Here is a 22,517-nt window from a genome sequence, read left to right as displayed (position 1 = left end):
TGAAGCAGAGCACTGCGATTTTGAAATTTATTGTGATGAATATTTTTGCAGCCTTTAACCATTCATAAGAAGTAAAAGTTGGTGTGGCAGATATAAATAAGAAGCTCGGGAGTAGCGGTGGTGGTGGAAAGTACAAGGATTTTCATTCCAGTTACATAGATATGATTTAAATAGTCATAGGCCTAATAGCTAGTGAGGACTACATGAGAAAATACTAACAAAAAGGCACCTTTGTCCAGATACAATGTAATGTTTACATGTAAATAATATGCATTACAATGTAATAATATGTAAAGACTCACAGCGTATTGCCTAATGCTCCCTTATGTTTGGGCACAGCTAAGCTTTTTTTAAAAAGAGAGACAAAAGTAATATTTCCGCATTCCCACTTTCTATGGAGATGCTTTATTCCCAAGGCAGCCTCTGCTATAAATAATCATTTTAAAATATAGTGACATCAATATAGTACTGAGGTATATATACCTGGATGCAGAAGTATAGCCGACGTGGTGTTTAAAAAAATAATATATTCAGTGCATCTTATTTCCACAAAACAGCATTTTAAAAGGAAAACTGAGCAACAGTAAACCCTATAGTAAGTAAGAACAGCCCTTTCTTTTCTTAAGAACGTAAGAAGAAACATGCTGGATCAGGTCAGAGGCCCATCTAGTCCAGCACTCTGTTCTCACAGTAGTCAATCAGATGCACATGGGAAGTAGAACCTGAGCACAACAGCATCCTCCCTACTTATGATTCCCAGCAACTGGTATTCAGAGGCATACTGCCTCCGACATTGGACACAGAACATAGCCATTGTGGCTAATAGCTATTGATAGCATTATCATCCATGAATTTGTTTAATCCTCTTTAAAGCCATTGAAGTTGGAGGCTATCACTACCTCATGTGGGAGCAAATTCTATATGCACTGTGTAAAGTCGTACTTTGGTCTGTCCTGAATCTTCTAACATTTAGCTTCATTGGATGTTCCCAAGTCTTCATCTTCCTTTTGACTTTTAGGTACTTGAAGTGGACCTGCCTCAGAGGAACAGCAGTGGCATCATTGCCTTAAGCAGGTGGGTCAACTTGGACTGGGGGGATGCAGCAGACATATAGGGTCTCCCAGTTGTTCTTTTGGGTTCTTCTGTAGCAACAGGGAGAGCAACAGAACTGCAAATCCGCCTGCAGCTTGATTGGACAGCATTATGTGTGAGCGCTTTTCCCTTTTCATCCCTCTGAAGCATGCAGTGAGCGTGCAGGCTGAGCTTGGGCATCTTTTGGGGAGAGCATTGGAGAAAGGATAAATATACTCCATGGTGGTTGATGGCAGAAATTAAGCTTCTCCACCACAATTGCATCCACATAGAGTCATGCAGCTGGGCTGTTCCAAGGAGTATGCGACACATGAGGTCATCTATGTTTGCATTGTCTCATCTTATGAAAGAGGCCCAATCTGGCTTGGCTCAATGGTTCTTGAGGATTGTGAATGCCTACTTAGAGGAAGGTGGTGTTCCATCAAAGCTCAAGATCTGTGGTAAAGCCACTATTTGAAAAGCCCCCTCTTGACCCAACAATATTTGATCCTGTATCAAATATGCAATTCTTGGCATATTGAGGTTGAGGTTCTTGGATAAAATGGATTATGTAGACCCATTCCATTTTTAGAACAGAGATGGCTATGGTCACCACAGTTGATGACCTATGACAGGACATAGAAAGGAGGACTGCATTCCTGTTAGCTCTGTTATACATCTCAACAGCTTTTGATATAATCTAGCATGGTGTCTTTTGAGATCTCGTGGCAGGGATGGGTCTTGGGAGCACTAGTTAATGATGACTCTGATCCTTCCAGGGAGGTCAGTTGCAAAGGGCAGTGTAAGGAACTTCTCCTTGGCATCTTGCCATTTGGCCTATGGTGCCCTACAAGATTCCATCTTGTACCTTATTAAAAATCCCTTATGAAATCAGGTGGTTTTTTTTAATTAACTTTGGCATTTTAAGCCAACGCTGCTATTCTCTTTTTTAAGTTTATTTGTTTAATTATTGATTATTGTTTTATTTTGTTTTTTAACATTATCTACCTTGAGGTCTTCTCTAGGAGGTGGAAAGCCAGAATCAAAAGTATCATAATAATAAAACATACATAATCTGGTTATCTGATTTTTAATTGATTTTACCTGTTTTTGTTACTTTGAGACAAGTTTTTGTATAAGGTTACAAATTAGTTAATAACAATAACAACAACAATAATAATAAATATAAGCAGCCCAAATCTTAATAATATTGAGGCTTTTTTCTGACTAGTAGGAACATTCCATATCAGCTTACTAAAAATAGCTCATCACTTCACAAAATGAGAAAAAAGTTTCAATCCCTCTCTCCTTGTAAATAAACAAATGTGCTACAGACTCATAGTTAAGACATCAAATTAAAGTCCCTGTGAATTGCTATCAAAGTCAGCAAAGCTGTGAGTTGATGGCTGGAAGCTAGTAGGCACACGGGATCTTCTGTTAAAGCCTATGCAGCAGGGGTAAACAAGAAAACTCTTTTCTTTTTCTTTTACGGTTTACACTGAGAACAAGGCAAGAACTTGCAGGCACAACGCCTGGAAATTGTTGCAAAAAGAAGGAAAGATAATAAACTGATAACTTGTAAAATATACTTTCCAAGTTGAAACATTACTAAGCAGATCCCCAGCACTGTGGATTCTCACAACCTTTTAAAAAATTACAAAAATGTAACTCTGGTTTGTAGCTCTGTTGACTAAAATGAGGCCAACAAAAATGGTTTGCACTTGGAGATGCTTTCATCATACAGCCATGTCTCTGTGTGTGCTCATGTGTGGGCGTGCAGTTCCCCAAGAGATGCCTGGTGAGTGTGAGTGAGCATGCAAGATGAAGAAAGCTAGGATCTTCCTGTCTTTCTTATAAGACAACAAGATAGTCTATAAATTAATGGTTTGAACAGGCAATGACGATGCCAAGGTGGGAGACACATGACCAGAGCATACCTTGGTTCCCAACTGGTGCGTAAAGTAAATAAAATATTTTGGTAGTGGGTTTCAACCACTGTTGGGGAAAGGAAGCAAATAGGTCTGGGAAGACCTGCAAGCCACAGTAATAGTTTCAGAGCATGCACACACAGAGAGAGACCTTCATCACCCATTCTTTGTGAGACTGTATATTATGACGAAATCAGAAGAATCTAAAACAAGAATACAAATTTCACAGAAATGTTTAGTGCTAATACTATCTGAGGAATTCTGCATCAGTCCACATGGTATCTGCTTATTTGTTTATAATAAAAGATGTATCTTGGCTAAAGGGTCCCATCTCCGTAAAACACAAGCCATAGTTAGAACAAGCAGAAAAAGCTAAAAGGCAATCAAAAGACACCCTACCTTAAGGTTGGGCCAGTAGCCTGGCATGTATGTTGCATATAGACGGCCTCAGTTTTAATCCCCGGTATCTCCAGGCAGGGCTGGAAAATATTATCATCTGAAACCCTGGAGATCCACTGCCAGTCAGTCTAGACCAAGGATTGACTACTGGTGCCTGCAGGTGCTAGTCTGCTCGCATGTACCTCCTATAGTGCCCATGAAACATCTCAGTAAATATCCCCTTTAAAAACCCACAATGCATGAGTGACTGCTCTTCCTGCTCAGTTCATGTTTGCACTTGCATGGTCTCTCCTATTTAAACAGGCCTCCTTATACATGCCCACATTTCATTCAATTGGATATCCTCCCCTCCCCCTTCTGTTTGGAACAAGAGAATTGCAAAATGCTTCTCTCTGTGAGCAAGTGCTCCAGAGGCTGATGTAGGTGCCTTTCGCCCACTAATTTGGGGAGTGGGAGTCTACACCATTTTGTGGTCCTGTCTCTTTTTCTGCTGCCATTTTGTGACTTGCACCCATGGCACTTTCTCAAAATTCCAAAAAGGTTGGCAACTAGGGTTGCCAGGTTCAAAGCCTGAGACTGATCCTGTATCTTTAGAAGATGAGAAAGTCAGCCAAGTGCAGGTGTTCATCCAACCCTGTAATGGGAAAAACCACCAAGTGGAATTCTCCCTCCACCCTGCACAATTTTTAAAGATACAAAAGACCTCTTGGAGGCCAGGCCTGGCAACCCTATTGTCAACCCTTGAGCTAGACAATGCTGATCTATAAAGTCCAATAGTCTGACTCTGGTAAGGCAGCTTCCTAAGGTCTCTGGCTATCAGATTTTAATGAAAGTAAACATGTATATGTAACATGCTGCTTATACCTCTCCATATCCAATAACTACAGTCAGCATGTTTCTACAGTTTGCAACAGTATTACTTGGGAGGCAGGTCTCCCAGGAGACTGCTCTCACTAGTCTAGTACATTCTGATGTGAATCAACAGTGCTTATAAGGAGGGTAAATAGGAAGCAACTTCCTTCAAGATTAAGGAGAAATGAGTTAAGATTTTAAAAGGGGGGAGGCGCTTTTAGATCTTATCTCATTCTCTCCAACATCCAAATGCTTCATACTGACTGCTTCTGGAGATTTAATCAGATGTTGGTGCAGGAAAACCTCTCTCAGAGACTTGTTATCTCAGTTCCGCTGCTACTGGTTTCCTTCTTCCATCTTCAGAAACCCACTTCTTTCAAGAACTTTTCTCTGCCTTTCTTCTATGCTGAGGCCAGTTTTAGGCTGTAATTCTAAATACACACTTTGCTGGGAGTAAGTCCTATTGACATCAATGGGGCTACCTTCTGAGTAGACATGCCTTTGATTGCATGGACAGTCTCCCCAAGTCCAGGATTCCACTGAAGGATTCCTCTAGAAACATTTTTGTTGGACTCAGAGTGGAGCCCATAACATGACACCTCTTTCATGCATGACACCTCTTTCACCTCTACATCACGGAAATGCCACACATATACTAGTAGAATACTAAGCTCCCTTAACCCAAAATCCATTTCTGAATACTCCTCACAGTCAGGAAAACATTCCAAATGGTGTGCAAAAATGCCTCTGGATCAGTCTTGCTATACTGCTGTACAATGCACTTGTATTAGTCTGTATGAAAATGAAAATATATTAATCATATCTCCAAATTGATCCTCTGTGTACAAACTCTACAGGAAGCTAGATTGCACACACAGGTTAAATGTTCTTTATTGGTAATGCCCAGTGAAGTTCAGATTCCTCACAGAAGTTTTCCAAACAGCAAAACGTCAACAGACTGGGACTTCCTTGGGTTACATTTACTTGAACTACTAACACATACAAAGCATATACGTTTCAAATCACCAGAAAGCAAGCAGTAGGGGACGGGAAACAGAATGTCCGACTATTGATTTGTTATAAATTCCAACTTCATTCAGAAACAAAATCTTGGGTATGTGCTTTAATAACATACCCAGCAACTTAAAACATGGTTAATCAGTATATTGTAAATGTTGTCTTTACCTGGGCAATTCATGGCAGCTGTTATTTCAAAGAAGATTCAGTACTGTTTGCTCAGAAAGCTTTCACAAAGTCAACAAACTTTAGCAGAAATAGTACCACCAAATGTGTATTTTAGAACAGGTTTTGCAACATAGAACAGAAAACATGTATTGATCCTTATCTCTAGGCCCAATCACCAATCTTTGCATTGTTTGTCTCACAGAAACCTGAAGGTGAATATCCATCTCTTAACACAGCTATCCTGACAAGACAGTCAAGCTTCTCATACCTAACGGTAAATCAATATGCATCTTGCCATAGCTGTGAAAAATGGCAGACCTAGAAAAGACTTGGAGCTATACTTATACTATTTAAGCTGCTTAAGTACCTTCCCTTTCCCTCATATAGTTTAATTCTAATGAGCAGGTCATCAGAACCTTCAAGGAAACCTATTTGATTTTTTATGTGCTCTGTATGGGGCTGCCTTTGAAGAAAACCCAGAAACTTCAACTGGTACAGAATGCAGTATCAGAAATGCTATTAGGGCCAAACTGTCAGAACATATAGCAGCAATTCTGCAATGGTTACAACTAACTGTTTGTTTCCAGGTCCAACTTAAAGTGCTAGTTTTGGCTTTTAAAGCCTGAATTGTTTGGGACTAGATTATTGGGACCACCTGCACCTACATGAACATGCACAAGATCAGCTTCTAAGAACACCTTCTTAGGTCCTGTTCTCTAGTCTGTTAATAATAGATGTTAGGCTGATGGGTATAAGAGATAGAGCCTTTTCGGTGGTGAATCCACATCTTTGGCAAGCCCTCCAAGGAATCTTATGGTATCTTAAAGATTAAAAACCCCAGGAGTCACTGTTGTTCTTTAAGAGCACTCTTAAGACTTTTAATTATTATTAATGAAGCTATCTCCTGATGCTTTACTGCTCATTTTAAGGGGTATAATGTAGATTTTAATATTTTTATACTGTTATATACGTTGCATAATTATTCTGTATACAGGCATACCCCGCTTAACGTCGCCTCACTATAACGTACATGCTCCATACGTCCCCCATACCCTCCTTAACATTCGCGCGCTTCACAATAACGTACACTTTATCAGCTTGATGCCACTGCCATCTAGTGGTGATTGCGTGCAGTACAACTGAAAACAATTGCTTCACTTAAAGTTTATTTTCGCTTAAAGTATACTCTCCGGTCCCATTGCAAACATTAAAGCGGGGTATGCCTGTATTGCTTTATGAGGGCAATGTGCCCTGAAAAGTAATTTATAAATCTTTTAATAAACAAATATTTCTGAAAATATATTTGCAAGATTACCCAACATTACACCAGGACATAGTGGCCTCCCTTGCATGTCACATTAAACCATAGTCAAACTTAACTATGGTATTCAGGTGAATGCACAGTGTGCTGGTGCACAGGGAGAAAATAATGGCCACTCTTTCCCCCCCCCCACTACTGTTGCCACTCTACTGACAGCTATGCCTTAGTTTGACTTAGTATTCTCTCCAAACCTGGGCTCATGGTTAAACAAACCACAAGCAGTAAGTCAAGAACAAATCTTCGTTACAGCATGTTTGTTTAGAGAGAGACAAAGCATGAGCCTGGGTTTGAATGTAATGCTAAGACAAACCATGGAATAGCTCCCAGTAGAACAGCACTAGGAGCGGGGGAGGAGCGATGTGGCCACAATTTTCTCCTATGTACCACCACAATGACAGCAGGTGACCCATTTTCTTTTGCCTGCATGGTGTGAAATCAAACCATGCAGGCAAAGGCAAAACACACTGCAAGCCCACTGTGATGTCCCTATATTAATGTATATATGGTAAGGGTTGTTTAGAAGATACATGGTAAGTGGAGTGAAAGAGGGGGAGTGAATGGGCAGTAGAATGCGAGATGATTGGCTGAGTGTTTAAAATGGCTGAATGTATAAAAGGAAGAGTGTGAGTGCAATCTGGGGGGGAGAAGAGAACTGAGTGGGTTGCTTGGTGGGGTTTAGAGAGTTGTTTGCCAGGAGGGGGGTGGAGTTCGGATTAGTATTGAGTAAAACCATATGCTTATGTGCTTTAAGAAGAAATCTTGTTAATCTTGTTAGCTTTGTTATCTGTAATAAATACTTAATTTGGTTTACCAAAGGCCTGATCCTTGGCTGGGGTTTCACAGACCAGAAGGGAGGGTAAGGTAATGACCAAGGCTGAAGGGGAACTGTAACAAATGGTGGCAGCGGTGAAGAGAATAACAATACCAGTATTCAGAGTCTCTGGGAATACTAGTATTGGGACGTTACTGGTGGTTGCCTAGCAGGGGGATCTGTTGAGATCTGTGCTAGAGCGGGGAGAGAAACCATAAGAGAGAGCGGTCCGGACTGGTGGAGTCCCTGGTGGTGCCTAGTGACAGGCAGTAGCCACGCGCAGGTAGGAACCTGACAGGGAGAGCCAGGAAAGGACGCATCACACCCACCAATCAGCTGATTGTGAGCACTTGCACACCGCAGGGCTTTGCAAATCCCAGTGATCACAGCAGTGCTGGCAAAGGCAGAGCACTTTGCAAGCACCACCAATCAGCCATTCAGATACAAACTCAGCTTTTGGACTTGCATCTTTACCTGCCCCACACCTGGTGTCATGTATGATGGCAGATGTGTGCACATGGGTGTCGCTTGGCTGAAATGGCCTCTCAGGCGTGGAAGGCTTAATTAGACCTGTGGAGGGCTTAATTAGACCTGTGGTTCCCCACCGCTGGATTTGATAAATTTATGGAGTATAGATCTATCAACAGCATACTTAGTCTTAATAGCTAAATAGAATTTCCAAGGGCAGTATACTTCTGAATACCAGATGTCAGGGACAAAAAGCAAGGTAGGGCTGCTGCCTTCATCCCCCACTTATAAGCTTCGCAAAGGCATCTTGCTATGCACTCTTGGAAACAGACTAGAAAGACCCTTGGTCGAGCCAGCAGGACTTTTCTTTACCTGCAGCTGACCCAGGAGCAGAGAGATGGCTATGGAAAAGAGCAGAGTGGCTTGGGGAGTCTGTTTTTCCCTCTGCTCTCTCCTCCTTGGTAATCAGTTGACTCACGCAGAGATCAGGGCTCATGTGGTTCCTCTTTCTCCCTCTCCCTGGCCACAGACATAGGTTTCCAAGCAGAAGAGCTGAGAACAAACCTTAGGTAAGGCAAATGACACCAAGAGAGGGACAGAGAGGGGATTGCTCTCTTCTCTAGCTAATCTCAGATGTTGAATGTTGGGTCCAAAAAAGTTGTTCTGGATATCAAACATAGTTCTTCAAGCCTGCTTGTCCCATGAAAAAGGGACAGGCTGGTATATCTCAGTTCTAGTGTAGATTTTATCATGCCCTTTCAGTGTCCCAAACAAATTATCCTAGCCTTGTTCCCTTGATCATCTTAGTAATATTGGAATTCCAAGCAGGGCTGTGGAGTCAGTACGCCAGACCTTCGACTCCGACTCCTCTATTTTTCTACTGTCCAACTCCTTCATAAATGGCAAATGTATATTAACTAGTAATTACAAATTTACTGTAGTAAAATGGTAGCACAAGGCATTTCATCACCACCACTTGAATCCAGAGCTTGGAAAAGTTACTTTTTTAAACTACCTCCCATCAGCCCCAGGGATTGGGCTCATGGGAGTTGTAGTTCAAAAAAGTAACTTTTCCAAGCTCTGGATTCACGTGGTGGTGATGAAATGCCTTGTGCTACCATTTTACTACAGTAAATTTGTTATTACTAGTTAATATACATTTGCCATTTATGAAGGAGTCGAAGTCGGAGTCGCAACATTTCTACCGACTCCGACTCCACCCAAAATTGCTCCCGACTCCGACTCCAACTCCGACTCCACAGCCCTGATTCCAAGGATCAGAAAACTGGTTTTATTCATGCAAAAACAAAACCCCACATTAACCTTCAACTTTCTGATGCAAGTAAAATGATGCCATTGGACATATGAGTATTTTGCAAAGGTGTCACACAACAGACTATGAACCTTTACTTCACCGTGTGTTTCCCTTCATTTGTCTAAGAATTCTTTTTTAACATGTCTTTTCTTTTTAGAACTTTTTAAACTTTTCCCTCCAAGGTTAGTCTGGAAATTAAGCATGCCTTGCATTTTTCACTACACACACGTGGCTGGGAATGCAGTATAATATATTTTTAAAACCACTGTGCAGGCTTAGTCATCCTTTCCATCATTCATCAACTAAATATTCTACAGGAAGAGTGATTCACAAACTAGAATCCAACAAAACATATTTTTGCCTTTGCTTTGGTTTTTCCTTTTGTACAATTAAAACTGATTTTAAATGTTGATCATTCCTGGCATAAAGGAATGGCACCTAAAACAAATGATGAAATTTAACAATAATCTACTCTTGCAGTAATATAGTCACTACTGATTGCATTTTAAGTCTCTGCCTTAGGTGTTCATTTTGTATTTTTAAAAAAACTTATCTTGGTTCTTGTACTATTGGTTCTTGTACTTTTTTCAAAACCACTTTTAGCTGTTGTTATGATAGGTTTGGAAATCACCTTGAAACATAGGTAAAAGCTAATTAATAAATATCTATAATAATAATGTTCATAGGAAGTCTATTAACCCAGTAAAAATTCACTCTTATTTATATGTGTGTCCATTGCTTTCTTCATAGTTAAATTTAATCTAAGATGTTGATGCTGTTACACCTATGCAATCACATCATGTCATGGATTCTGTTGTCTTAGAGCAGGAGTGGGGAACCTTTGGTCCTCCAGATGTGGCTGAACTACACTTCCCATAATTCCTAGTCATTGGCCATGCTGGCCAGGGCTGATGGGAGTTGTAGTTCAACAACATCTGGATGGTCAAAGGTTCCCCACACCAGTCTTAGGGCTACAAAATTAAGATGCTTAGGTAGGCACAGATATTCCAAAAGTAGAGACCACTAAAGAAAATGGGGAAGTCTATGTTTTGATGTACTGGAATAATAATATAATGCAAAATGTAGGTCTTGCAGTTTCATGGGCAAGTGACAAATATTTACTTAACTGGCACATGCTTATGTATGTATATATATGTATACATATATTCTTATATCTTCCCTTACAAAAAACGAATAAAGGCTGAAATGTACTGAGAACAAACTGAATTTATTTTCTTTCAATCTAAAGGTTTCCATTTACATTTCAAACAAGCATTTAATGTTTAACCATCCTTCAGTGTCCACTACTTATCATAGTCTTCCTTTCAACACTTGATGTAAATATTTAAATAGATGTTGAATAGACTCTGCTCATAGATGTTAAATGTAACCATGCATTTCCAACCAGAAAATATACACACATTCCCAGTGCTGTTTATCACAGGACAGGGCGAGATGATTGGGGAAATGTTTAGGTGGTCCCACTTTCTTTCAGTAACATAATGACCCCACAGGAAAGGGAGTGGTGATACTACAGGTGGGTAAACATGGTATCTGTGCCACTATTTTCAATAGTGATGTAAATAGCCCATTAATTGGAGATTGGGGAATATGTCACTATACCACACAAATTGTTCTTTATGTGCTAGGGCAGGAATGAGGAACCTATGGCCCTCTAGATGTTGCTGGACTACAACTCCCATAATCCCTGAACATAGAGCATGCTGGCTGGGGCTGATCGGAGCCCTTTTTTTTTTTTTTTTTTTGAAAACCACATCTGAAGGACAGGTTCCTCACCATTGTTTTAAGGAAACTAATGACTAATTGATTTTAGAACTTCTGGGTCTGAGCATCCCAAACATTCCTCATTGCCAAGCAAAGTATCCTGGGAACAAGTAAAAGAATAAGAACAGTGGGAAAAGTGCCTTTCTATTACTAATTAATCAGTCCAACCAGCCTTTGAATGTAGGCTTATATATGGCTTACTAGGAATAAATGTTTCTACATCAGAAAGTATTTCTCCCAGATAGACTAGAATCCCTCCATAGATGGTATTTGTTTAGTAGCCCAATCATCAAGATTGGACTTCTGTTCTTTAGTGGCCCCTTTACCAATATCCTACAAATCAATGAGTAAGTATTTTGCACTCCTACCCATTACTGATGACATCACTTGATATTATTATTTGGTCACATAAGCCATAATCGCAAAATAGACACACTTATTCATCTTGAGAATGAAGAACAAAATAAATAATGTAGGTTGTGGGTTTTGGTGATTCATGCTAATGGAATAATATTCTATTCACTAATAGGCAAAAAACCCTTGTGGTTTAAGGACGTACCTATTGTCAACAGACATTTCTATCAAACTTTAAAAAGCAGTGAAATTAGGCAGCTATAGTGAATGCACCAGAGAAGCAGGAGACCTGGCCTCCTCTCTGAGATATTAGACTATTACATTCTTAAAATAAAGCAGGTGGTATGCTTTAAATTGGATTCCTGCATTGAGCAGGGGGTTATAGGCCCCTTCCCATTCTACTCTTCTATGTTTCAATGGTCAGCGCCTGAGCAAAAGGCTGTCTGGGATCCTCATGTAAACTGTTATGATGATTAAAAGAAAAAAGGCTGCTCCTATTGATTATTTTCCACTTTCTACTTCAAACACAAATGCTTTTCCAATTTTTATGCTACATCTCCCATAGTCCTTCATTGTCAGATACATTTTCTCAGCTCTAGAGGTCAGTGAAGTTTAATTTAATTTAATAGCATTTATAGTATTTAAACCTACAGCCATACGACCCTGAACACGTCTGATCTCATCTGATCTTGGAAGCTAAGCAGGGTCAGGCCTGGTTAGTACTTGGATGGGAGACCACCTGGGAATACCGGGTGCCATAGGCTTAGAGGAAGGCAATGGTAAACTACCTCTGAATACCTCCTACCATGAAAACCCTATGAATATTTTTTTTAAAAAAAGATTCATAGGGTAGCCATAAGTTGTAATTGACTTGAAGGCATACAACAATAACTTAGTATTTAAAGGCTGACCTCTAGTGTCTGGTATAAGACTTGGCAATTTTCTGTAAAAAATAAAATTAACAGCAGTCCTCTCATTTCTGTGAAATTTCTTAGCCATCCCTCCCATCATAATGGAGATATTCAAATTGGATCTCCTAAAATGTAATCCAAAGGTGTGTGTGCGTGGGTTTAGAACAATGGAAATTCTTTTTAAAAAATTATCAAATGTCCATACTGCTACCCTAAATTCAAACATTATTGATGAATTTAATTTATATTTTCAGTTAGCAAACAGTAACCGTATGCTAATAGTAACATAAGGCATATGGAACTTAGCATGGATTAACATTATACATGGCAAAAGCATTTGCAAGTTTCTAGACTTTCTAAATTATAGAAAGCAAAATTTGTAACAGAATGTATTTATGAGGTTGTGAATCCTTTAAAACTTTGCTTGTTTGTCTAAAAGGCTAGGTATGCATACACAACCAGCATTGAATAAGAGAATAATATTTCAATTACACAAGAATAATATGATAGGGCATTACAGAAGTGAAATACACGAGAATGCTTGACTTTTATACAGAGCAATTGTTCTGTGCTGCTAGCAGCAGGCAATGTAGAAACCTGGGGCAACACTTATTTTATTGATTTATTTTCTTATATTTACATTCCACCTTTCTTCCATCCTGGAACCAAAGGCAGCATTCATTTATTCATTCATCCATCCATCCTGCCCTTCCTTCCAGAAGGAGCGCAGGACAGCAAACAAAAACACTAAAAGCACTCTAAAACTTTAGACCTTTAAAACATTTTAAAACAAAACTTCTTTAAAAATATATTAAAACAAAACTTCTTTAAAAACATCTTTTTTAAAAAAGCTTTAAAAACATCTTAAAAAACAATTCCAACACAGACGCAGAGTGGGATAAGGCCTCTACTTAAAAGGCTTGTTGAAAGAGGGAAGTCTTCAGTAGGTTTCAAAAAGATAAAGAGAGATGGTGCCTGTCTAATATTTTAAGGGGAGGGAATATCCAAAGAGGTGCTACAACACTAAAGGTCCACTTCCTATGCTGTGCGGGACAGACCTCTTGATAAGATGGTATCTGCAGGACACCCTCACCTGCAGAGCACAGTGATTGACTGGATATATAAGGGGTAAGATGATCTTTCACATGGCTCCTAGGTCTCCCATCCAGTCACTAAGCAGACCTAGACCTGCTTAGCTTCAGCAAGGTAGTAGCCTCATGTGTCTTTGACCATACCTGGGATCTAGTAGTAAAGACGTGGTAACAGTCTAGTAACAGAGTTCTATTGAGTCAGCATCTAAGGTAGGCGTCTGGGGATTGTCTTCTCTCATACCACCTAGAATGAGATGTAGTAAAACTGGAAAAATCTTAATTTCTTAAAGTGGTAATACATAAAAGTGTACCATAAACTGAAGCAGGGGGAAAATACCAAAGTAATAGTTAAAATGCTTTGAAGAGCACATAACATTTCAGCCTGCATAGCATGGCTGCATGCTATTGTGTACTATGAAGTGAAATCTATGATTATCCTGTAATGGTCCTTTCATGGAAACCCAAGGACGACTATGAAGTTTTCGATGTGGCCTCAAATATGTAACTTTTGCTCAACTAAACTCCATTTTGAGAAGCCATGTGGCTAGCTTCCCTAAAACAAGCCAACAACACCAGTAAGAATAGTACCTATTAAAATAATTATGATACTGGATTATTACCGTTTCCTCTCGCCCCAACATGACCTACTTCAAGAGGTTGCTATGAAAATGAAATAAAGATACTGTTCTTCAACCTTGGGTCCCCAGATGTTGTTGGACTATAACTCCCATCTGCCCCAGCCAGCTTAGCCAATGGCCAAGGATGATGGGACCTATAGTCCAACAACACATGGGAACCAGAGTTTGAAGAATAGTGCTCTAATGAATCCACCCTGAGATATGGCAAGAAAGAAATCTAAATAAACAATAATATAATAGTGCAATGGATTGATGCTAACAAAGTTGAAAAAAATAACTCAGAGGTGAAATGTTTTCCTCTAACCCAGCATGTTTGGCTAGGAATTATGCTCATTAGTCCAAAAGACTATTATCAACTTTAACAGCCATGGCTTCCCCCCAAAGAATTCTGGGAGCTGAATCCTGAGAGTTGATAGGAGAACCCTGTTCCGCTCATAGAGCTGCAATTTCCAGAGTGGTTTAACAATCAATTCCTCTTCCCAGGGAACTCTGGGAATTATAGCTCTGTGAGGGGAATAAAGGTCTCCTAACAAGTCTCAGCATCATTAACAAACTATAGCTCCCAAGATTCTTTGGGGGAAGCCATGACTTTTAAAGTGGTATACTAGTGCTTTAAATATCTGGTGGGGATGTGAACTCTTGACGGTTCCAATAGCCAACACATAAAGTGGAATGATGGTAGGATAAACTAACCCATATTAAGACTGACAAGAAGATAACAGAAAATTAAGGAAGGGATGCTGACATTCCTCTACACAGAATTTTCCTACAAGTTTGTTTGTCATCTCCCCACCCCCAAAAGAGTCAGGGCTTTCCAAAGAAATGAATAAAGATTGAAATCCACAGTCATCATTCTCCTCTTCCCCACCCCAGAGAAGTACTGGCAAAACCTGACAAATAACAAGCCTGGTTGCACAGGTTATATGAAACTTTTCCATTGGTGGAAGTATATGAACTTGTTTGTTGTTCCAGGGAAAACTGCTGCTTTAATCACTACATATTCACAGTTATGCTAGACACTCCACAGAACACAGAAGAGAGGCAGTCTCAGGCCCTGCGCACAAAATTTACAGTCAGGACAGCTTTAGACTTTTTTTAATCTCTGAAGACAAAATGACAGTCCATCACAAAGACATAGATTTGGGAAGCATGACGATTTCACCGTCTAGAATCAACTTCCTGAAGCAACTTCTTATGGTGCTACTTTGCAATACAGTAGCTATGGGACAGGTCAAAGATAAAGGGAGAGGGCTGCCTTGATGAAAAACCAGTTTGGATAACTGGTAGCAGAAAACACGCGCACACCCCAAAACTGAGGTTACAACTGTCAAGAACAGAGTTTGGGAGTTTTTGAAGAAACTGAGGAAGGTGAGCTAGAAGGGCAGGTATTGTTGCAGGAATTAGGAATACTCCTAATGAGCATGAAAATATACTGTAATTCTCTCAGATTGACATATCACAGTAGTATTACGATACAAATACACCAGAGCTTGACTTCACTTGAAAAGTTTATGCATCCAAGCTAATCAGACAGGCCTTGTATTTAAAGCACATGACTTCCCGTAAAGAATCCTGGGAAGTGTAGTTTCCCTCTCACCGTTAAAGTTTCCACTACCCTTAACAAACTACAGTTCCCATGATTCTGTGGTGTGCTTCATGTGCTTCAAATATGTTTTGAATGTGCTTTAAATGAATGGTGTGGACCTGCGCTAGGTATGCTGTGCATTCACTAGTGAATTGAAAAGAACAATGTTAAAAGATACTTTTTTAAACAGGGGAAGGGTTATAGCTCAGTGGTAGGGCATATGCCTTGCATGAAAAGGTCCAAAATTCAATTTCTGGAAAATACTATTGCCTGGAATCCCGGAGAGCCAATGCCGGTATCAGTACTGAGCTAGATGGTACCAAATGGCCTGAGTGGGTATAAGGCAGATTCCTTTGTTCCTAAAAATGGAAAGAGACCCAAGGGCCACAGTGACTCTGAAATGTATTTATGTATTTTATTTACAACATGTATATACCACTTTATCGTAAAAAAAATCTCAAAGCAGTTTACAGAAAGAATTAAAACAAAAAAATTTGGAAAAACAGTTAAAGACAGGTATTTAAAAATATTAAAAATAATAGGAGTTTCTACATGCCTGGGTAGGCTTGCCTAAACAAAAAAATGATTTTAGCAGGTGCTGAAAAGAGTACAGTGAAGACATCTGCCTAATGTCAATAGGCAGGGAGTTCCAAAGTGTAGGTACTGCCATGCTAAAGGATCGATTTCTTACAAGACCAGAACAAGTACTATGTGGCACCCATAAAATGTAAAGCACACCTTGAACTTGGCCTGGTAGCAAATTGACAACCAGTGCAGATTTCAGAGCAGAGGTATTAGGGTCTCACTCATGTCAGCAATCATGCCACAGCATTCTGCACTAACTGCATTCCCCGGGTCAGGTTGTACTGCAGGGGGTTTCCTGTGACCTTGGCTAACTGGCTGCCAGGATTTTTTTAGTTTTGGTTTTTGGTTAGGAACCCTGACTGGTTGTGGGATGCTGAGTTTTCTGCCTTACTCATAGGAATCTTTGTTGGTATGGTATTGCATCGGAGAAATCATCACTGTCTTTTTCTTTTTCTATTTGCATTTCATTTACCTTTATCCTCACTCCCTTTCATCCATAGAAGCAACAACAGTGGTTCCATGCACTCCGCTCAACCCTCTTAGACCCACTGATGATGCACCTTGTTGTTTGTTTCTTGCCCAATAGTGGCAAAAAAGGGAATTCACATACTGGGCAGCGTGGCTGCAATTGTTGTTCCCAAGCTGCTGCCTATGAAGGTAGACCAAATCATGTGTGCTTTCTTTCTGTCAATTATAATCACTGGAATTGGGTTGGCTGACAAAGTGAGTTTATAGCAGCCCACAGGGAAGACAGAAAACAATGGAGTATCTTCTTACTCATTTCTCAGACCTCTTTCTGAAGTGAAGGGTCAAATCTGTAAAGAAATTTGGATGTTAAAAGGTAGGGGCAGGGCATTCCAGGCAGGGGGTTGCCAACCCTACTTGTATATGGATATATTTGGAGAGGATCCCTAGTTAAGCTTTACCAACAACACAATCCAAACCATATCTACTGAGAAGTAAGTCCTATTGAGTTCTATGGGGCTTAGTCCCTTAGTAAGTGTGTTTAGAATTGCAGCCCTTCAGGGGCATCCATCTTTACTCCTGAGTGCTCCCATCTAACATCTCCACAACACCAGCTCTCTCCCAGCTCTGCTCCTCCTCACCTTCTAAATACACAGGGGTTTTTTTTTTAGGGGGGGGAGTCCCACTGGCCACTGCCAGTGAGGAAAGCACTGGCACTAGCTTCACACTGGGGTACTGCTCAATGGTAGAGCTCTCCTGACAGCAGAGGCCAGCTGAGCTTGTAAGGGCTGGGTGGAGGAATAACCCCACCTCATCGAAACCTCCTCCAGCCGAACTTCCGGGAAGGGTTGCTTTGCCTGTGCTGCCTCTGAGTTGAGCTCTCGTCTCAGAAGAAGCTTTTTCAGCTTTAAAATCAGTCAAAACGTTCTTTTTGACTGGTAAAGATTTTCTCCCGGACAGGGAGAAACGTAGAGATTAACCACAAAGCCTGTTTTTGTGGGGAGGACTGGATTTCATTTATTTATGAGAGAAGGTTCAAACTGCAATGCCGGACGGACTTTCATCAAGCTCTAGCTGATTACAGCGACACGTTTATCTTTTCTTCAAAGAAAAACGGACTTTAACAGGCAGATAAGCATCCTTCTCTCTATTTTCTTTTTTCACTTGGTTTAAATTGTTGCAGCAAAAAAGAGATTTGTCAATGAATCAGCTGTGAAAAACTTCTGGGTGAGTTATGGCTTTTCTCTTTCACTCACGAAATTAAGGAGGAAAGAAATCGAAAAAGCTTATATTTGTTTTTATTGCAAAAAGCTGTCCTGGAGGTGCATTCTAAAGATACCAACGGAAGAGGGATTTCTATTTCGAGGAGGGGGGAAAAATATTTTTTTAGTCTATTTCATTTTGACGAATCTGCTTGTTCATGACGCCACTAATTGTTTTGATGTTGGGAACTAAGTTTGTTTTGTATTCCTGAACACATAAAAGATAAGGCAGGCTGTATTGTCTACACTGATGTCAGCAAGCCTGTAATATTAACCCAATTGTGGCTGAAATAATTTTTGTTTCTGTGGTTTTAAGAATGACAACCAGGAAAGTGATTGAGACCATGGAAGAAATTATGTTTCAGAAAATAATGGGTGACATTGAGATAATGAAACAAACCCTGAGACAGGGTAGACAGGAGATGAAAACTGAATTTAACAAAATGACGCAGGAGCTTAAAGAAATAGGAGATTCTGTGAGAGAGGTGTTTGATGAGATTAGAGATGAGAAAAGAAAAATTAAAGGGAAGCTACAAGCCCTGGAGATTGGAACAAATGTGAAATTGGAAAAAGATTTGGAGTTTATGGATGTTAGAAATAAAGTTTACTGTTTGGAATTCAACGTTGTCTGAAGAAATTAATGAAGATTTTGGTAGTAAAGTTATCAATGTCTTGGATAATTTTCTGGACTGGAATGATGTGATGGAGCTTGACATAGAAAAAATCTATGGAGTTGGCTACAGATATGTGACAGCGGAGAAACTCTTAAGAGATGAGCCAGTGCATTTTGTAAAAAAGAAGAACAGAGATATGACTTTGCAGCAATATTTCAGCAACATATTCAGAATTCTTGACTGGAATGATGTGATGGGGCTTGACATAGAAAAAATTTATGGAATTAACTACAAATATGTGACAATGGAAAAACTTTTAAGAGATGAGCCAGTGCATTTTGTAAAAAAGAAGAGCAGAGATGTGACTTTACAACAATATTTCAGCAACATATTCAGAATTGATGGCAAGGACATATTTGTGATGGGGGAAATTCCCATCAGACTCTTGTTATATGACTATGGCTATGACAGCAAGATCATCATGGGATACTGATAATGGATGAATGGATACTGAAACCACTGGATTTAACAGGACTATTGAAGATGGAAGATGGAATTAATATTGATAATGGAAGAATGGTTATGGAAATTATTGGACCTAACAGATTTGACGAGATGGATTAATCAATATGTTTATTTGGACTATGGTTATGACAACAAGATTATTATGGGATACTGATAATGGAAGAATGGCTACTGAAATTACTGGACTTAACAGGATTATTGAAGATGGAAGATGGAATTAATACAGATAATGGAAGAATGGCTATTGAAATTATTGGGCCTAACAGATTTGAATCAGATGGATTAAGCGACATGTTTATTTGGAGAAAAATTGAAAGATATATCTCTCAAGGAATTGAAACCTCTCTTTGACTTTTTGTGGAAAGAATAAAGTAATGTTTATGAGATTTGATGATTAATTAAGATAACTACTGGAGGAAAGTGATTTTATAATATAATTTTAGAGACAGGATTGTTATATATTGTAGACCTATAACTGATCTGCGACAAATCGGAAGTCAACATTTTATTTTATTGTTTATTTTTGTTTTGTTTTGTTTTTTGTCTTTGAAAATTTGAATAAAAATTAATGATAAAAAAAGAAACCTCCTCCAGCCCAGCAAGACGGGATTTGGACTGCAGCCCAAGGTAGGCTCCGTATTTTGCCTTTCCTTCTCAGTTAGCTCCTTCATATAAACAGCTTATCACTTCCGCTTAACTAGTTTACAAAATAGGCCAAGATAATGCTTCTAACGACTTCCAAACTTTCCAGCTTGCAAAGGTATACTCTGGGCAGTAACAGCCTCTCCTACTTGCTGTCTTTCCCTTTTGATATATCTACTCACAGAAAATGCTAGCACCAATCTTCAGTCACATAATTACTATCATGTCTTTTCTCTTTCTCTCATACACTTTAATTGCCTGCTTTGGGTCCATGTTGTTCTCTGAGTTCTTAGTCCTCACCACTTTTCAGAACCTAAGTATCTCCTCTCTTATCTCCCCAATTTCTTGTTGAAACAAACTTCCACAGCAAAAGCTTCCGCCACAGTCGGACATTTTCGGCTCCTTTTCCTACCAGCTAACCATTTCCCAGTCATTGCTGCACTCTGCATCTATTTTCACCCTTGTCCTCCTTGCCTCATGTAGGATGCAAGCCCTCAGCGCCCGGTCTGTCTCATTGCATTCCCCCCCCCGTTCAGTGTCTACTGCAATAGCACTAAATGCAGGCAGCTTTATTCTACAACAGAATACAATCTCACTTCCAGTCATAAAAGATAAGAGAGGAGGTCCTCCTATCTTTAGTGTAAAAGAAAAAAGAAAACAAACCCAACTGAAACAGTCATGGTTATTTTTAGGAAATAACATTTTAGATTTATCAGCTTTCCTGTGAAACATAGCTTTTCAGGAGGAGTTTCTTTGTCTGGGTTGTCACAACCTTGCTGCATAAGTATGACTTTGACTGTTGTACAAATAATTAAATCCCTAATTTTTTAATAGACTTGTCCAGAATCCAACACAAACCCAATTTCACTTAAGCTAGTGGATTTAATTCTGTACTGAAGTGTGGCCATTAACTTCAAATTCTTACAGTGCAAGCCCAGACACCTCTACTCTTAAATATGTCCTATTGTCAGGATGCAGGATTGGGGCCCTGATGTTTCAGAAGATGAGGAGAGGGAGGGGGTCATTTGGCCAGAGCCGTGTGAAGGAGACGCAGAGGAGGGGGAGGGAAGCTCAGAGATAGAACGGTCTGGCAGCGAAGACCTTGAATGTCCAACAGACACATATCCTTCCCGTGAGCTTCCCACGCCTCCTCCCCCTTCGAGCTTAGAGCAGTTGGAGAAGGAGGGAGGGCAAGGGGGAATCCAACCTCCTCCTGATCCAGGGAAAAGCAAGGAGCCAGATGGTTTAGGCCTTGCCCCCCCGCTTTCCCCCATACCTGAAGCAGAGTCCTCAGAAGGGGAGGGGGCAGTGACACCCCCTTCACCACATACAAGGAGACAGCAAAAGAGACAGCAGAAGAGAGGAGGGGTGTGGATGAAAGCACTTTGAGGCGGAATGAGAGAATTCGTGCTCGATTGCCCCCTTCTTAAGGGACAGGGGGAATAGTGGTTCCTTGTTCTGTCAACTCTCTTCCTAGTCGCAGGTTATGTTTTGTAGTGAAACTTCATGAGACGGCGTAGTCTTTGTCTGGATATTACTTTAATAAAAACTGATTTGCTTTCACCAACTGGTCTGGTTCCTGAGTCCCAACCTGGATACAACAGTTTGACAGAACCACCTACCCCACCCTCAACGCCTCTACCACTTGAACGTGACAAGATGGAACGGGGAGCAGCAGGGGGGGAAATCCCACTTCTGAGGCGGAGGAAGTGCGACAGCTGAGGACTAATGTTGCAGATTTACAGGCAGATGTCCAAACCTTGTTGGCATCAGTAAGGGAATTGAAAACTGACAACCAAACCTTGAATTCCACGATAGCCCAAATGCGGACAGCCCCTTCAGCCGCTGTGGTTAAGATCCTGATTGGATTACCACCTAAATATGCGGGACAGAGTGACCAACTCTCCACCTTCGTAGCTCAATGTGAAATGTATCTGGACATTAGGAATGCAGAGTTTCCTAGTGATGCGGCCAAAGTGGCCTTCATGATCAGTCTATTGGAAGGGGAAGCTGCCAAGTGGGTCACTCCCTATCTGGTAAGAAAGGATGCCATTCTAGGAAGATATCGAGGATTTATGCAAGCCATGACCGAGATGTTTCAGGACCCTCAAAGAGCTGAGACTGTGGCGAGGCAATTGGGCGCTTTGAAGCAAGGGAAAGGAACTGTTTCAGAGTATACTAATGCCTTTAAAATTCTGGCTCAGGAAACTGGTTATAATGACTTAGCCCTGATGTTTATGTACAAAAGTGGACTGAATGCCGAGATCTTGGATGATCTGGCTAGAACCAACTGACTTGCCTGCGCTGATTAGGCTGTGCCTGCAAATCGATCACCGGTTGGAAGGAAGACGCCTGGAAAAGAAACAGGATGTACAGAGATACTCAGCTTCAGCATCCCGCAGTAAAATCCCTTCCACTCCAGTGATGCCAGGTAACACGGGCGAAGAACAGGGAGGGGCTCGTAAGAAGCTGTCGGAAGAGGAAAAAGAAAGGCGTCGTCGGGAACATCTCTGTTTTTACTGTTCAAAGCCGGGCCACGTAGCTAGAGAATGCGGACTTAAAAGGGGATAAAACAGGGCCGTCGGGAAACTAAAGTACCCAGCTCTCGTGCAGGCCGGAGGGCTGGGGGCCGCTGTGTAAAAAGGGCCTCCAGTAGCACAGCCCCCCTCAAAAGGGGTACTGGTGCTGCCAATTCGGATTACAACGTCCA

At 40.5% G+C, this 22,517-nt stretch overlaps 1 protein-coding gene and 1 pseudogene across 3 annotated transcripts in view; one reads left to right on the top strand and one right to left on the bottom strand.

The window, feature by feature from the left end:
- The window catches only part of ST7 (suppression of tumorigenicity 7), a 154,897-nt gene that overhangs the window by 112,353 nt on the left and 20,027 nt on the right, over positions 1-22,517 (bottom strand). Inside the window, exon 1 of one of the 3 annotated variants that reach the window (XM_061640064.1) lies at positions 13,636-13,659. The exons of the other annotated variants lie outside the window; for them this stretch is intronic. The gene's annotated coding sequence lies outside the window, so the exon portion shown is untranslated. Of the gene's footprint in view, positions 1-13,635; positions 13,660-22,517 lie in introns of those variants that run through there. 3 annotated transcript variants of the gene reach the window in all.
- LOC133363572 (5S ribosomal RNA) lies at positions 12,135-12,253 on the top strand (annotated as a pseudogene).

Source organism: Rhineura floridana, chromosome 8 (genome assembly GCF_030035675.1).
Source record: "Rhineura floridana isolate rRhiFlo1 chromosome 8, rRhiFlo1.hap2, whole genome shotgun sequence".
In the NCBI taxonomy this organism is placed as follows: domain Eukaryota; kingdom Metazoa; phylum Chordata; class Lepidosauria; order Squamata; family Rhineuridae; genus Rhineura; species Rhineura floridana.
This window is presented reverse-complemented; position numbering and strand designations above follow the sequence as displayed.